Source organism: Rhipicephalus microplus, unplaced genomic scaffold, assembly GCF_043290135.1.
Source record: "Rhipicephalus microplus isolate Deutch F79 unplaced genomic scaffold, USDA_Rmic scaffold_338, whole genome shotgun sequence".
In the NCBI taxonomy this organism is placed as follows: Eukaryota; Metazoa; Arthropoda; class Arachnida; order Ixodida; family Ixodidae; genus Rhipicephalus; species Rhipicephalus microplus.
This window is the reverse complement of record NW_027464906.1, coordinates 42,501-60,000: the sequence shown is the minus strand read 5'-3', so window position 1 is coordinate 60,000 and position 17,500 is coordinate 42,501. Positions and strand designations below refer to the sequence as shown.

At 62.6% G+C, this 17,500-nt stretch overlaps 1 long non-coding RNA gene and 2 other non-coding genes across 3 annotated transcripts in view; 1 reads left to right on the top strand and 2 right to left on the bottom strand.

Annotated features, from left to right (window-relative positions):
* The window catches only part of LOC142793824 (uncharacterized), a 77,337-nt gene that overhangs the window by 34,305 nt on the left and 25,532 nt on the right, over positions 1 to 17,500 (top strand). The gene's annotated exons all lie outside the window — the stretch shown is intronic.
* On the bottom strand, positions 483 to 635 carry LOC142793838 (5.8S ribosomal RNA). The gene has a single exon (XR_012891862.1). It is a non-coding gene; the product is annotated as a 5.8S ribosomal RNA (ribosomal RNA).
* Positions 2,355 to 4,169, bottom strand: LOC142793828 (small subunit ribosomal RNA). The gene has a single exon (XR_012891854.1). It is a non-coding gene; the product is annotated as a small subunit ribosomal RNA (ribosomal RNA).

The following is a 17,500-nucleotide window of genomic DNA, read 5'->3' as shown; positions in this document are numbered from 1 at the left end:
AGGCACGGCCCCGCAGCGTGTTCGAGCGCCCGGTCTACGGGACACCCTGCTTACTTCGAGGGCAACAAGCGCAACGCAAGGCTGCGATCTCGCGCACTTTGCGCACGGCTGGAGAAGCTTTGCTGGCCGGCTTTCGCTCCTCGTGTTTACCGTGCGTTAAAGTTGCGCGTCCGTGGCTCTCGCAGCTCTTGCGCGCCCGGTCGCAGAGAGGAGTACGCAACCTCGACCGCACTTTCCCTGCAGGCTTCCTTCCGACTCGAAGTCCTGCGGCGGTCTCAACGAGGTGCCACATCCTCAATGCAGTCGGTCGCCCCCGTTTCGGTTGGGCTCTGGCACGACGGTCGCCACCGTCTCGCCCTTGAGTGGCCGCTGTTGGCGCTCGCTGTGAGGTGTTCAGCGTGCTGTCCGTGTTGCCGACGCGGTCAAAACGAGTCGACGGCTCACGTTCCCTTGTGCGCCGAAGGCTCTCTTGATATGTGATCCGACCCTCAGACAGACGAAGCCAAGGGAAGACCCAAGGCCGCAATGTGCGTTCAAAGAATCAGTGCTCAGTGTGTCCTGCAATTCACACCAAGTCTCGCAGCTGGCTGCGTTCTTCATCGACCCGAGAACCGAGTGATCCACCGCTTAGAGTCGTGAAAAAGTGTTTGTTCAATTCCGTACAGTCAAAACCAAACGTTTCTGGCACTCGGCCAAACAGTGGCCAAGAAGGGCGCTTTTCAGCGCACGCTTGGACTCCAAAACTCTGCCGCGCCTTTTTCGGCTGCCGCAAATCGAGCAAACGGTGTGTTTCGGACGGCGTTTCGCTTTCGCTACTTGCGAGTGCTTTCGTGGTCCACCCCTCTATAAATACTCGGGAGGCGTCGAAGCCGGTTCTCCAAGCCGGACCCGTAGGTATCGTTGTGTGCTCGCTCTCATTGGCCCGCCTAACCAGAAAATGCCTGCGGTACACCCATTTGGATAAGAGTGCACGCAGATGCGGGCCTCGACGGCTACACATTTCCTCGGGCGGCCGCCTCCCGGCCTCCGTGGAGCGCGGGATGCACGGTCCCATCGACAAGCCTCTCCCGTTTTTACCGTGGCGTCGCGGTTCACCACGGCAGGCGGGTCGGTCTCCTCCGCATAAAAAGGGGGACCCCCGCTTTTTGTTCCACGAAATCGCACAAGCTTTTTTCGCATCCACGGTTTGCCACCGCACACCAAAATGCCGATCCGGCTGCCTACTTTAGCCAACAGGTGGAGCCAGGCGCGCCGTACTTGCGCGGCACTTCCCACGTCCACCGAAGTCGGTGCCAAGGACCACTTTCGGCGCCGGAGCCGCGTACGAGCCTACTCGAGGCGGAAGAACGAAGCCAGCAAGGGCCTGGCCGCAAGTGCGTTCAATTGTCGGGACGTCCAAGTCCCTCGTTCTTCCGTGCTTCCTCTTTCGGCAAGTCGTTGCGGCACCTTCCCAAAGCGCGCAGACCCGCTAATCGCGACGAGCGCGACGTGGCCGTGCCGCCTTTCCCTCGGCAGCAAGCAAAACGCCTGGCAACGTCGACGCTCCCCTAACCGCGATCTCGCACCGTGTTTCGTGTGGCGAATTCAAAAGCCGGCCGGCGCTGCTGCAACCATTACGGTCGGTACGCATACGCCGCGGAGGGCGGGACGGTCATCGGAGCGTGCGGTTCCTCCATCGAGTACTGCGCACCTCGGCCGTCGCATCGCCGTGCCATGACCGGCCGCGCGTCAACGCGAACCGGTGCCAGCGAGATCCCTCGCCTGCAAGAACCGACCGGCAGCCTCCGTCACCCGAGGACGCGGAGGCGCTTGCCGCGGACGGCGGGACGGTATGCACTGGTGCACAGCGGACCCGTCACATCGCCAGTTCCTTGACCGACCGCCGACGCTTGTGCCGTTCCTCTCGTACTTGGCAGTCGCCGCGCGATTGTCGGGTCTCGTTCTTGCACGCTCGAACGGTCGGGAGGGCACTCGGCTGGCGTTTCGGGAACGCGCAGCCTCGCCTTCTACCGACGTAACCACGACTCGCCGTTCGCGCTCCGCCGCTCCTGTTTACAGTACTAGGCGGTCCCGCAGCGGTCGGGTCGCGCATTTCGAGCGCTTCGAGCCACGGTGCAGTGGCGGGTCGAAAGCCGACCTATGAGTGCGTTGCGCCGTTTGTACCCGCGTCCGCCACCTGGCCGACCGTCCAAGGTCGCGGTGTTGGCGTCCGCTGGGCGCAACAATTTGTCACGGGGTGCCGCTCCACATTCAGGCAGCCCCGTGGGGAAAAGCCGACCCCGCGTCCAAACGGGGTCAGCGGCAGAAAGTGTCGGGCGCAGACGCAGCTGAGGCGCTCACCCTTCACAATCCGTTAATGATCCTTCCGCAGGTTCACCTACGGAAACCTTGTTACGACTTTTACTTCCTCTAAATGATCAAGTTTGGTCATCTTTCCAACAGACCGGCGCAACCGAAAGGCCGCGCCGGACATCGGTCCGAAGACCTCACTAAATCATTCAATCGGTAGTAGCGACGGGCGGTGTGTACAAAGGGCAGGGACGTAATCAACGCGAGCTTATGACTCGCGCTTACTGGGAATTCCTCGTTCAAGGGGAACAATTGCAAGCCCCTATCCCAATCACGAAAGAAGTTCCACGGGTTACCCAGTCTTTTCAGACAGGGATAAAGACACGCTGCTTCCTTCAGTGTAGCGCGCGTGCGGCCCCGGACATCTAAGGGCATCACAGACCTGTTATTGCTCTGTTTCGTGCGGCTAGGAGCCGCTTGTCCCTCTAAGAAGGTTGTAAGGTGCTGGGAACCCCGCACCTATTTAATAGGCTAGAGTCTCGTTCGTTATCGGAATTAACCAGACAAATCGCTCCACCAACTAAGAACGGCCATGCACCACCATCCACCGAATCAAGAAAGAGCTCTCAATCTGTCAATCCTCCCAGTGTCCGGGCCGGGTAAGTTTTCCCGTGTTGAGTCAAATTAAGCCGCAGGCTCCACTCCTGGTGGTGCCCTTCCGTCAATTCCTTTAAGTTTCAGCTTTGCAACCATACTTCCCCCGGAACCCAAATACTTTGGTTTCCCGGAAGCTGCCCGCCGAGTCATTTGAGTAACTCAGGCGGATCGCTGGTTGGCATCGTTTATGGTCAGAACTAGGGCGGTATCTGATCGCCTTCGAACCTCTGACTTTCGTTCTTGATCAATGAAAACATTCTTGGCAAATGCTTTCGCAGTAGTTCGTCTTGCGACGGTCCAAGAATTTCACCTCTAGCGCCGCAATACGAATGCCCCCGTCCGTCCCTCTTAATCATTACCTCGTATTCCAAAAACCAACAGAACAGAAACGAGGTCTTGTTCTATTATTCCATGCAAGTTTATTCAGGCGACTCGCCTGCGTTGAGCACTCTAATTTTTTCAAAGTAAAAGCACCGGCCATCTCGAGGCACACAATGAAGTGCACCAAGAAAGAACCGGCATGATGTTCAGTCCGAGCCGTCGCATCGGGTAGATGCACTACTCGTCTGGAACTGAGATCCAACTACGAGCTTTTTAACCGCAGCAGCTTTAGTATACGCTATTGGAGCTGGAATTACCGCGGCTGCTGGCACCAGACTTGCCCTCCAATTGATCCTCGTTAAAGGATTTAGAGTGTACTCATTTCAATTACGGGGCCTCAAAAGAGTCCCGTATTGTTATTTTTCGTCACTACCTCCCCGTGCCGGGAGTGGGTAATTTGCGCGCCTGCTGCCTTCCTTGGATGTGGTAGCCGTTTCTCAGGCTCCCTCTCCGGAATCGAACCCTGATTCTCCGTTACCCGTAACAACCATGGTAAGCAAGTAACCTACCATCGAAAGTTGATAAGGCAGACACTTGAAAGAAACGTCGCCGGCTCGTGGCCATGCGATCAGCACAAAGTTATCCAGAGTCACCACACAATACGGGCCGAAACCCGATCGATCTTGGTCTAATAAAAGCACCCGTTACCCAAAGGGCTCCAGGCTCACTGCATGTATTAGCTCTAGAATTGCCACAGTTATCCAAGTAGGAAGAAACGATCTAAGGAACCATAACTGATTTAATGAGCCATTCGCGGTTTCGCCTTATTTCGGCATGTACTTAGACATGCATGGCTTAATCTTTGAGACAAGCATATGATTACTGGCAGGATCAACCAGGTAATCGTTCGACTGCGCGTCCGTCCTCGCCTTCGGCGGGCCGGACGCAGTCTGTGTGCGGCGGAGGCCACCTTCAGGCGCCCCAACACGCTTATTTTGCACTCCGAGATGACGGCGTTCGAGCTCGCTACGGCACAACCTTCCCGAAAGACGAGTGGGAGCCGTGCGGCAAGAAGCACGTTCATGCTCGCTCTTTTTCGTTGCATCGACTCGGTCGCGCCGTGCGGGTTGCCCAAGCCCGCTGCACTGTCGGTGGACCGGCCGGAACTAGCAACGGAGCCGAGACTGCAAAGCCGCCAGACGACGGGTCACGCCCGCGTCTTCGGCGCTTTCGCATCTGAATCGCCCGAGGACGACACGGAACACACCTCGATATCGTGGTAAAACGGCACCGTCCGACAACCAGCCCCTAACGCATCAAGCGGATGAGGCTGCAGACGACTGCCGTGGATTCCCCTGGAGCAGACCCGAGGACACGCTTGACGAGGCCGAAGCCCGCCGCATATCAGACACCCGGTCGCTTTCGCGTACGCCGCTCACGAGAACCCCCACATAATAGCAGCGATAAGTACCCAGACCTCCTTGGGCACTAATACGAGCGTACTCGAGAAAATTTCACCGCGGGTGTGCCCCGAAACGTGTGGCACGTTGAGCGTGCCACAAGTCTACGTCGCTCTCAAACCCGCCGAGGTCGTAGAATTTGCGACCCTACTCACGAAATTCCCACCGAGGATACGGCCGCAAACGTACCGCACCTTGGGTAGGCCACGAGTTTGTGCAACACTACGCTGACGGCACAGCACCGAGGTCGTGCGCGCACGCACGGGAAAATTCCGCCGCGGTTTCTGCCGAAAACGTGAGGCACCACGACTCTCCGCAAGTTCGCGTCGACTGCGAAAGACCGAAGTCGTGAACGACGTGTCCGCTACTCGCCGCCGACACGCTGGACACCAAACGTACAACGACTCGACGGCGTCGTAGAGGCCCACGACGCGGTTTTCCTTAACGACGTCTCGGCGTGGCACCGACAGGTTAGAACGGCCGACCAACGTTCCCTGTCCGCCGTTCGGCTCAGTCGAAGGGCTCGGCGACTTCGGCAACGCTGCGAAGCCGCACGGTGACGCACGCCATGTCCCCATTTTTTTTTTTTTCTTTCTGCGTCTGCCGGGGTGCCCCTATAATAGCAGCGATAAGCACCCAGACCGCCGTGGGTCGCTCGCCCCGGCTGACGTGGTTTTTCGTACTCCTGCGGCGGTCGCCGTCAAGCACGTCCAAATACGCTACTTTCGTGGGCGCATTCACGCTCTTTCGCTTCGCCGGAGTGCCAGCACTCACTCTGCCAAAAACGGCGAACATCCGAGCGGCGGTTCCCACTTTTGCGTCGGCGTCGCAAACCCCGCCCCGGCAGACGAGGTTTGCCGTACTCGTGCGACGGTGGCCGGCGGGCACGTCGAAAGACGCCGATATCGTGCGCGAATTGGCGCACCTTGGCTTCACCGGAGTGCCGCCACTGACTCCTCCAAAAACGGCGAAGATCCGAGCGGCGCTTCCCACTTTCGCATCGGCGTCCCGAACTCCGCCCCGGCTGACGCGGTTTACCGTACTCGTGCGACGGTCGCCGGCGAGCACGTGGAAAGACGCCGATATCGTGCCCGAATCGGCTCCGTTCGGCTTCGCCGGAGTGCCAGCACTGGCTCGGCGAAAGACGACGAACATCCGAGCGACGGTTCTCACTATTGCGTACGCGTCGCAAACCCCGCCCCGGCAGACGCACTTTGCCGTACTCGTGCGACGGTCGCCGGCGAGCACGTAGAAAGACGCCGATATCGTGCCGGAATCGGCCCCGTTTGGCTTCGCCGGAGTGCCAGCACTCACTCGGCCACAAACGGCGAACATCCGAGCGGCGGTTCCCACTTAGCCGTCGGCGTCCCGAACTCCGCCCCGGCAGACGCGGTTGCCGAGCTCGTGCGACTAGCGACCGCGAAGCCGTCTCGCGACGCCGCTTTCGTGCGCGGCTCCCACTGCGACCTGGGTCACCCGAGGTCGACGAGCAAGAAAGAATGTCGAAAAAAAATTTTTTTTTTTTTTGCGTCTGCCGGGGTGCCCCTATAATAGCAGCGATAAGCACCCAGACCGCCATGGGTCGCTCGCCCCGGCTGACGTGGTTTTTCGTTTTCCTGCGGTGGTCGTCGTCAAGCACGTCCAAACACGCCACTTTCGTGGGCGCATTCGCGCTCTTTCGCTTCGCCGGAGTGCCAGCACTCACTCTGCCAAAAACGGCGAACATCCTAGTGGCGGTTCCCACTTTTGCGTCGGCGTCGCCAACCCCGCCCCGGCATACGCGGTTTGCCGTACTCGTGCGGCGGTGGCCGGCGGGCACGTCGAAAGACACCGATATCGTGCGCGAGTCGATGCTTCTTGGTCTCGCAGGAGGGCCGCCACTCACTCCTGCAAAAACGGCGAAGATCCGAGCGGCGCTTCCCACTTTTTCGTCGGCATCGCAAACCTCGCCCCGGCAGACGCGCTTTGCCGTACTCGTGCGACGGTCGCCGGCGAGCACGTCGAAATACGCCGATATCGTGCCCGAATCGGCCCCGTTTCGCTTCGCCGGAGTGCCAGCACTCACTCGGCCAAAAACGGCGAACATCCGAGCAGCGGTACCCACTTAGCCGTCGGCATCCCGAACTCCGCGCCGGCTGACGCGGTTGCCGAGCTCGTGCGACTAGCGACCGCGAACGCGTCTCGCGACGCCGCTTTCGTGCGCGGCTCCCATTGCGACCTGGGTTACCCGAGCTCGACCAGCAAAAAAGAAGGTCGAAAAAAAATTTTTTTTTTCTGCGTCTGCCGGGGTGCCCCTATAATAGCAGCGATAAGCACCCAGACCGCCGTGGGTCGCTCGCCCCGGCTGACGTGGTTTTTCGTACTCCTGCAGCGGTCGCCGTCAAGCACGTCCAAATACGCCACTTTCGTGGGCGCTTTCGCGCTCTTTCGCGTCGCCGGTGTGCCAGCACTCACTCTGCCAAAAACGGCGAACATCCTAGTGGCGGTTCCCACTTTTGCGTCGGCGTCGCCAACCCCGCCCCGGCATACGCGGTTTGCCGTACTCGTGCGGCGGTGGCCGGCGGGCACGTCGAAAGACACCGATATCGTGCGCGAGTCGATGCTTCTTGGTCTCGCAGGAGGGCCGCCACTCACTCCTGCAAAAACGGCGAAGATCCGAGCGGCGCTTCCCACTTTTTCGTCGGCATCGCAAACCTCGCCCCGGCAGACGCGCTTTGCCGTACTCGTGCGACGGTCGCCGGCGAGCACGTCTAAATACGCCGATATCGTGCCCGAATCGGCCCCGTTTCGCTTCGCCGGAGTGCCAGCACTCACTCGGCCAAAAACGGCGAACATCCGAGCAGCGGTACCCACTTAGCCGTCGGCATCCCGAACTCCGCGCCGGCTGACGCGGTTGCCGAGCTCGTGCGACTAGCGACCGCGAACGCGTCTCGCGACGCCGCTTTCGTGCGCGGCTCCCATTGCGACCTGGGTTACCCGAGCTCGACCAGCAAAAAAGAAGGTCGAAAAAAAATTTTTTTTTTCTGCGTCTGCCGGGGTGCCCCTATAATAGCAGCGATAAGCACCCAGACCGCCGTGGGTCGCTCGCCCCGGCTGACGTGGTTTTTCGTACTCCTGCAGCGGTCGCCGTCAAGCACGTCCAAATACGCCACTTTCGTGGGCGCTTTCGCGCTCTTTCGCGTCGCCGGTGTGCCAGCACTCACTCTGCCAAAAACGGCCAACATCCGAGCGGCGGTTCCCACTTTTGCGTCGGCGTCGTAAACCCCGCCCCGGCAGACGCGGTTTGCCCTACTCGTTCGACGGTCGCCGGCGAGCGCGTCGAAAGACGCCGATATCGTGCGCTAATTGGCGCTCCTTGGCTTCTCCGGAGTGCCGCCACTCACTCCTCCAAAAACGGCGAAGATCCGAGCGGCGTTCTCCACTTTCGCATCGGCGTCCCGAACTCCGCCCGGGCTGACGCGGTTTACCGTACTCGTGCGACGGTCGCCGCCGGGCACGTCGAAAGACGCCGATATCGTGCCGTAATCGGCCCCGTTTGGCTTCGCCCGAGTGCCAGCACTCACTCGGCCAAAAACGGCGAACATCCGAGCAGCGTTTCCCACTTTCGCATCGGCGTCCCGAAGCCCGCCCCGGCAGACGCGGTTTGCCCTACTCGAGCGACGGTCGCCGGCGATCACGTCGAAAGGCGCCGAATTCGTGCACGAATCGATGCTTCTTGGTCTCGCAGGAGGGCCGCCACTCACTCCTGCAAAAACGGCGAAGATCCGAGTTGCGCTTCCCACTTTTTCGTCGGCGTCCCGAACTACGCCCCGGCTGACGCGGTTTACCGTACTCGTGCGACGGTCGCCGGCGGGCACTTCAAAATACGCCGATTTCGTGGGCGCATTCACGCTGTTTCGCTTCCCCGGAGTGCCAACACTCACTCTGCCGAAAGCGGCGATCATCCGAGCGGCGGTTCCCACTTTTGCGTCGGCTTCGCAAACGGCGCCCCGGCAGACGCGCTCGTGCGACGTACTCGTGCGACGGTCGCCGGCGAGCACGTCGAAAGACGCCGATATCGTGCTCGAATCGACCCCGTTTCGCTTCGCCGGAGTGCTGCCAGTCACGGCGCAGAAAACGGCGAACAAGTGTTTTTTTTTTTTTTCCTAGAATTTGTGTTATAGAAGGCACATTTGATATCGGACGATAATTTTCAACTTTATCACGCGCACCGATTTTCGTGTAGAGGTTTGCAAGTTTATGGGAATTTCTCCACTTGGAATAATGCGATTTAGTAGTACTACGAGAACTTCATGGATGTACTCAAGGGTACGGGGCAAGTCAGTTACGTCAACACCTGCAGATTTTTTACACTTCAAACTGAAAATTGTTGGTTGTGAGTCCTCGTGTGATATTAAAGGCCGATTCGCTAACACATAGAACAAAGAAAGAAAGGAAGAAAAAACGCCCGCGCTCGCTCAAGAAACCTGGGTTCGCAACAAGTGGCAACAACAAGCAACCGAGCGAGTGCGCCAAAACCCGTGGCGGCCGAACAAACGCGAAGTCCCAACCGCGTCAGCCGGGGCGGCACGGGACAGGAAAAATCACTTCAGCCGGGGCGGCGGGGCACCGAATAAACCTCGTCACCTCGTCGCAGGATAAAAGAGGAAACAAAAAGTCTAAACAGCGTCTGCTGGAGCGAATGCGTAATAAAACAACAACAACAACAAAAAAAAAACACCCGCGCTCAAGAAGTCTGCAATCCTCACAAAAGGCGACTGTGACCGAGCAGCGTCAGCCGGGGCCGTGCGGAAACGGAAAAACCGCGACTACCGGGGCGTCGAGGCACCGAAAAATCCTCTTCAGCCGCGGCGAAAAAAAAAACAAAAAGAAAGACGGAGGGGGGGGGGGAACCACGTCTGCCGGGGCGAAGGAAAAAAAAAAACGCGTCTGCCGGGGCGAGCCCGGGTGCGGCACCACCGGGAAAACTGTGGCAAACAGACATGGCGATCGAGTGAGTGGGCCGCCAGCCAGGCTCAGCCAAAAAGTGCAAAGTCCGAACTGCGTCAGCCGGGGCGGCAAAAACCGCGTCAGCCGGGGCGGCGCAAAAAACCGCGTCTGCCGGGGCGGCACGAAACCGCGTCAGCCGGGGCGGGGCGAAAACTGCGTCAGCCGGGGCGAAAAGAAAAAAAAAAACGCGTCTGCCGGGGCAAGCCCGGGTGCGGCACCACCGGGAAAACTGTGGCAAACAGACATGGCGATCGAGTGAGTGGGCCGCCAGCCAGGCACAGCCGAAAAGTGCAAAGTCCGAACCGTGTCAGCCGGGGCGACGCAAAAACCGCGTCAGCCGGGGCGGCGCGAAAACCGCGTCAGCCGGGGCGGCACGAAACCGCGTCAGCCGGGGCGGCGCGAAAACTGCGTCAGCCGGGGCGGCGCGAAAACCTCGTCAGCCGGGGCGAGCGAAAAGGGGGGGGGGGGGGAACCACGTCTGCCGGGGCGAAAGAAAAAAAAAACGCGTCTGCCGGGGCGAGCCCGGGTGCGGCACCACCGGGAAGACTGTGGCAAACAGACATGGCGATCGAGTGAGTGGGCCGCCAGCCAGGCTCAGCCCAAAAAGTGCCAAGTCCGAACTGCGTCAGCCGGGGCGGCAAAAACCGCGTCAGCCGGGGCGGCGCGAAAACCGCGTCTGCCGGGGCGGCGCGAAAACTGCGTCAGCCGGGGCGAGCCCGGGTGCGGCACCACCGGGAAAACTGTGGCTAACAGACATGGCGATCGAGTGAGTGGGCCACAAGCCAGGCTCAGCCAAAAAGTGCCAAGTCCGAACTGCGTCAGCCGGGGCGGCAAAAACCGCGTCAGCCGGGGCGGCGCAAAAAAACCGCGTCTGCCGGGGCGGCACGAAACCGCGTCAGCCGGGGCGGCGCGAAAACTGCGTCAGCCGGGGCGAAAGAAAAAAAAAAACGCGTCTGCCGGGGCGAGCCCGGGTGCGGCACCACCGGGAAAACTGTGGCAAACAGACATGGCGATCGAGTGAGTGGGCCGCCAGCCAGGCACAGCCGAAAAGTGCTAAGTCCGAACTGCGTCTGCCGGGGCGGCACGAAACCGCGTCAGCCGGGGCGGCGCGAAAACCGCGTCTGCCGGGGCGGCACGAAACCGCGTCAGCCGGGGCGGCGCGAAAACTGCGTCAGCCGGGGCGAGCCCGGGTGCGGCACCACCGGGAAAACTGTGGCAAACAGACATGGCGATCGAGTGAGTGGGCCGCCAGCCAGGCACAGCCGAAAAGTGCTAAGTCCGAACTGCGTCTGCCGGGGCGGCACGAAACCGCGTCAGCCGGGGCGGCGCGAAAACCGCGTCTGCCGGGGCGGCACGAAACCGCGTCAGCCGGGGCGGCGCGAAAACTGCGTCAGCCGGGGCGAGCCCGGGTGCGGCACCACCGGGAAAACTGTGGCAAACAGACATGGCGATCGAGTGAGTGGGCCGCCAGCCAGGCACAGCCGAAAAGTGCTAAGTCCGAACTGCGTCAGCCGGGGCGGCAAAAACCGCGTCAGCCGGGGCGGCGCAAAAAACCGCGTCTGCCGGGGCGGCACGAAACCGCGTCAGCCGGGGCGGCGCGAAAACTGCGTCAGCCGGGGCAAAAGAAAAAAAAAAAACGCGTCTGCCGGGGCGAGCCCGGGTGCGGCACCACCGGGAAAACTGTGGCAAACAGACATGGCGATCGAGTGAGTGGGCCGCCAGCCAGGCACAGCCGAAAAGTGCTAAGTCCGAACTGCGTCTGCCGGGGCGGCACGAAACCGCGTCAGCCGGGGCGGCGCGAAAACCGCGTCTGCCGGGGCGGCACGAAACCGCGTCAGCCGGGGCGGCGCGAAAACTGCGTCAGCCGGGGCGAGCCCGGGTGCGGCACCACCGGGAAAACTGTGGCAAACAGACATGGCGATCGAGTGAGTGGGCCGCCAGCCAGGCACAGCCGAAAAGTGCTAAGTCCGAACTGCGTCTGCCGGGGCGGCACGAAACCGCGTCAGCCGGGGCGGCGCGAAAACCGCGTCTGCCGGGGCGGCACGAAACCGCGTCAGCCGGGGCGGCGCGAAAACTGCGTCAGCCGGGGCGAGCCCGGGTGCGGCACCACCGGGAAAACTGTGGCAAACAGACATGGCGATCGAGTGAGTGGGCCGCCAGCCAGGCACAGCCGAAAAGTGCAAAGTCCGAACCGTGTCAGCCGGGGCGACGCAAAAACCGCGTCAGCCGGGGCGGCGCGAAAACCGCGTCAGCCGGGGCGGCAGGAAACCGCGTCAGCCGGGGCGGCGCGAAAACTGCGTCAGCCGGGGCGGCGCGAAAACCTCGTCAGCCGGGGCGAGCGAAAAGGGGGGGGGGGAACCACGTCTGCCGGGGCGAAAGAAAAAAAAAACGCGTCTGCCGGGGCGAGCCCGGGTGCGGCACCACCGGGAAGACTGTGGCAAACAGACATGGCGATCGAGTGAGTGGGCCGCCAGCCAGGCTCAGCCCAAAAAGTGCCAAGTCCGAACTGCATCAGCCGGGGCGGCAAAAACCGCGTCAGCCGGGGCGGCGCGAAAACCGCGTCTGCCGGGGCGGCGCGAAAACTGCGTCAGCCGGGGCGAGCCCGGGTGCGGCACCACCGGGAAAACTGTGGCTAACAGACCATGCGATCGAGTGAGTGGGCCACCAGCCAGGCTCAGCCAAAAAGTGCCAAGTCCGAACTGCGTCAGCCGGGGCGGCAAAAACCGCGTCAGCCGGGGCGGCGCAAAAAAACCGCGTCTGCCGGGGCGGCACGAAACCGCGTCAGCCGGGGCGGCGCGAAAACTGCGTCAGCCGGGGCGAAAGAAAAAAAAAACGCGTCTGCCGGGGCGAGCCCGGGTGCGGCACCACCGGGAAAACTGTGGCAAACAGACATGGCGATCGAGTGAGTGGGCCGCCAGCCAGGCACAGCCGAAAAGTGCTAAGTCCGAACTGCGTCTGCCGGGGCGGCACGAAACCGCGTCAGCCGGGGCGGCGCGAAAACCGCGTCTGCCGGGGCGGCACGAAACCGCGTCAGCCGGGGCGGCGCGAAAACTGCGTCAGCCGGGGCGAGCCCGGGTGCGGCACCACCGGGAAAACTGTGGCAAACAGACATGGCGATCGAGTGAGTGGGCCGCCAGCCAGGCACAGCCGAAAAGTGCTAAGTCCGAACTGCGTCTGCCGGGGCGGCACGAAACCGCGTCAGCCGGGGCGGCGCGAAAACCGCGTCTGCCGGGGCGGCACGAAACCGCGTCAGCCGGGGCGGCGCGAAAACTGCGTCAGCCGGGGCGAGCCCGGGTGCGGCACCACCGGGAAAACTGTGGCAAACAGACATGGCGATCGAGTGAGTGGGCCGCCAGCCAGGCACAGCCGAAAAGTGCTAAGTCCGAACTGCGTCTGCCGGGGCGGCACGAAACCGCGTCAGCCGGGGCGGCGCGAAAACCGCGTCTGCCGGGGCGGCACGAAACCGCGTCAGCCGGGGCGGCGCGAAAACTGCGTCAGCCGGGGCGAGCCCGGGTGCGGCACCACCGGGAAAACTGTGGCAAACAGACATGGCGATCGAGTGAGTGGGCCGCCAGCCAGGCACAGCCGAAAAGTGCTAAGTCCGAACTGCGTCAGCCGGGGCGGCAAAAACCGCGTCAGCCGGGGCGGCGCAAAAAACCGCGTCTGCCGGGGCGGCACGAAACCGCGTCAGCCGGGGCGGCGCGAAAACTGCGTCAGCCGGGGCAAAAGAAAAAAAAAACGCGTCTGCCGGGGCGAGCCCGGGTGCGGCACCACCGGGAAAACTGTGGCAAACAGACATGGCGATCGAGTGAGTGGGCCGCCAGCCAGGCACAGCCGAAAAGTGCTAAGTCCGAACTGCGTCTGCCGGGGCGGCACGAAACCGCGTCAGCCGGGGCGGCGCGAAAACCGCGTCTGCCGGGGCGGCACGAAACCGCGTCAGCCGGGGCGGCGCGAAAACTGCGTCAGCCGGGGCGAGCCCGGGTGCGGCACCACCGGGAAAACTGTGGCAAACAGACATGGCGATCGAGTGAGTGGGCCGCCAGCCAGGCACAGCCGAAAAGTGCTAAGTCCGAACTGCGTCTGCCGGGGCGGCACGAAACCGCGTCAGCCGGGGCGGCGCGAAAACCGCGTCTGCCGGGGCGGCACGAAACCGCGTCAGCCGGGGCGGCGCGAAAACTGCGTCAGCCGGGGCGAGCCCGGGTGCGGCACCACCGGGAAAACTGTGGCAAACAGACATGGCGATCGAGTGAGTGGGCCGCCAGCCAGGCACAGCCGAAAAGTGCAAAGTCCGAACCGTGTCAGCCGGGGCGACGCAAAAACCGCGTCAGCCGGGGCGGCGCGAAAACCGCGTCAGCCGGGGCGGCACGAAACCGCGTCAGCCGGGGCGGCGCGAAAACTGCGTCAGCCGGGGCGGCGCGAAAACCTCGTCAGCCGGGGCGAGCGAAAAGGGGGGGGGGGGGAACCACGTCTGCCGGGGCGAAAGAAAAAAAAAACGCGTCTGCCGGGGCGAGCCCGGGTGCGGCACCACCGGGAAGACTGTGGCAAACAGACATGGCGATCGAGTGAGTGGGCCGCCAGCCAGGCTCAGCCCAAAAAGTGCCAAGTCCGAACTGCGTCAGCCGGGGCGGCAAAAACCGCGTCAGCCGGGGCGGCGCGAAAACCGCGTCTGCCGGGGCGGCGCGAAAACTGCGTCAGCCGGGGCGAGCCCGGGTGCGGCACCACCGGGAAAACTGTGGCTAACAGACATGGCGATCGAGTGAGTGGGCCACCAGCCAGGCTCAGCCAAAAAGTGCCAAGTCCGAACTGCGTCAGCCGGGGCGGCAAAAACCGCGTCAGCCGGGGCGGCGCAAAAAAACCGCGTCTGCCGGGGCGGCACGAAACCGCGTCAGCCGGGGCGGCGCGAAAACTGCGTCAGCCGGGGCGAAAGAAAAAAAAAACGCGTCTGCCGGGGCGAGCCCGGGTGCGGCACCACCGGGAAAACTGTGGCAAACAGACATGGCGATCGAGTGAGTGGGCCGCCAGCCAGGCACAGCCGAAAAGTGCTAAGTCCGAACTGCGTCTGCCGGGGCGGCACGAAACCGCGTCAGCCGGGGCGGCGCGAAAACCGCGTCTGCCGGGGCGGCACGAAACCGCGTCAGCCGGGGCGGCGCGAAAACTGCGTCAGCCGGGGCGAGCCCGGGTGCGGCACCACCGGGAAAACTGTGGCAAACAGACATGGCGATCGAGTGAGTGGGCCGCCAGCCAGGCACAGCCGAAAAGTGCTAAGTCCGAACTGCGTCTGCCGGGGCGGCACGAAACCGCGTCAGCCGGGGCGGCGCGAAAACCGCGTCTGCCGGGGCGGCACGAAACCGCGTCAGCCGGGGCGGCGCGAAAACTGCGTCAGCCGGGGCGAGCCCGGGTGCGGCACCACCGGGAAAACTGTGGCAAACAGACATGGCGATCGAGTGAGTGGGCCGCCAGCCAGGCACAGCCGAAAAGTGCTAAGTCCGAACTGCGTCAGCCGGGGCGGCAAAAACCGCGTCAGCCGGGGCGGCGCAAAAAACCGCGTCTGCCGGGGCGGCACGAAACCGCGTCAGCCGGGGCGGCGCGAAAACTGCGTCAGCCGGGGCGAAAGAAAAAAAAAAACGCGTCTGCCGGGGCGAGCCCGGGTGCGGCACCACCGGGAAAACTGTGGCAAACAGACATGGCGATCGAGTGAGTGGGCCGCCAGCCAGGCACAGCCGAAAAGTGCTAAGTCCGAACTGCGTCTGCCGGGGCGGCACGAAACCGCGTCAGCCGGGGCGGCGCGAAAACCGCGTCTGCCGGGGCGGCACGAAACCGCGTCAGCCGGGGCGGCGCGAAAACTGCGTCAGCCGGGGCGAGCCCGGGTGCGGCACCACCGGGAAAACTGTGGCAAACAGACATGGCGATTGAGTGAGTGGGCCGCCAGCCAGGCACAGCCGAAAAGTGCTAAGTCCGAACTGCGTCTGCCGGGGCGGCACGAAACCGCGTCAGCCGGGGCGGCGCGAAAACCGCGTCTGCCGGGGCGGCACGAAACCGCGTCAGCCGGGGCGGCGCGAAAACTGCGTCAGCCGGGGCGAGCCCGGGTGCGGCACCACCGGGAAAACTGTGGCAAACAGACATGGCGATCGAGTGAGTGGGCCGCCAGCCAGGCACAGCCGAAAAGTGCTAAGTCCGAACTGCGTCTGCCGGGGCGGCACGAAACCGCGTCAGCCGGGGCGGCGCGAAAACCGCGTCTGCCGGGGCGGCACGAAACCGCGTCAGCCGGGGCGGCGCGAAAACTGCGTCAGCCGGGGCGAGCCCGGGTGCGGCACCACCGGGAAAACTGTGGCAAACAGACATGGCGATCGAGTGAGTGGGCCGCCAGCCAGGCACAGCCGAAAAGTGCTAAGTCCGAACTGCGTCTGCCGGGGCGGCACGAAACCGCGTCAGCCGGGGCGGCGCGAAAACCGCGTCTGCCGGGGCGGCACGAAACCGCGTCAGCCGGGGCGGCGCGAAAACTGCGTCAGCCGGGGCGAGCCCGGGTGCGGCACCACCGGGAAAACTGTGGCAAACAGACATGGCGATCGAGTGAGTGGGCCGCCAGCCAGGCACAGCCGAAAAGTGCTAAGTCCGAACTGCGTCTGCCGGGGCGGCACGAAACCGCGTCAGCCGGGGCGGCGCGAAAACCGCGTCTGCCGGGGCGGCACGAAACCGCGTCAGCCGGGGCGGCGCGAAAACTGCGTCAGCCGGGGCGAGCCCGGGTGCGGCACCACCGGGAAAACTGTGGCAAACAGACATGGCGATCGAGTGAGTGGGCCGCCAGCCAGGCACAGCCGAAAAGTGCCAAGTCCGAACTGCGTCAGCCGGGGCGGCAAAAACCGCGTCAGCCGGGGCGGCGCAAAAACCGCGTCTGCCGGGGCGAAATAAAAAAAAAACAAAGAAAAAAGCCCGCGCTTAATCAAAAGAAAACAAAGAAAAAAGCTTGCGCTTAATCAAAAGAAAACAAACAAAAAAAGTTCGCGCTTAAGCCTGGCGGTGGAACCACCGGGGCAAACAGACCTGGCGATCGAGTGAGTGGGCCGCCAGCCGGGGTGAGCCAAAAAGTGCAAAGTCCGAACCGCGTCAGCCGGGGCGACGCAAAAACCGCGTCAGCCGGGGCGGCGCGAAAACCGCGTCAGCCGGGGCGGCGCGAAAACCGCGTCAGCCGGGGCGGCGCAAAAACCGCGTCAGCCGGGGCGGCGCAAAAACTGCGTCAGCCGGGGCGGCACGGAAAAACGAAAACCGCGTCAGCCGGGGCGACATCAAAATGAGGAAAAAAAAAAAAAACTGCCTTAGGACACCTGCGTACACTTTCATGCGTTTGGGCATATCTCTCTGTAACACGCGCGCCCCTCGTTACGCGCGGCACTCTGTTTTCTCCGACACCCATATTTCGGCGGCATGTGGCACGCACGCCCGTCCCTACGCACGGCACACCGCAGTGCTTTCTCGATATTTTTCTTTTCCTCCAACACCGTCATCTATAGGCTTTTAGTGACCTGTTGCTCGTGGCACAAGTTCGCTAGCTCTGACACCTCTTGCATGCGCACCGTTTTTGCGCACGGTGCTATGCCGCAAAGCACGGCAGTCGCATGCGTTTCTCTCAGGCACCTCTTTTTTGACACAACGCTGTGGTGCTTAGAAACACACGCGCCGCTTTTGCGCACAGAACTCCACCGTACAGCACGGTAGTCACGTTTGTTCCACACGAACAGCAGTGTGCATCGTGCTACGACACTTTGAAAGCTTTTTCTTCCGAGTCT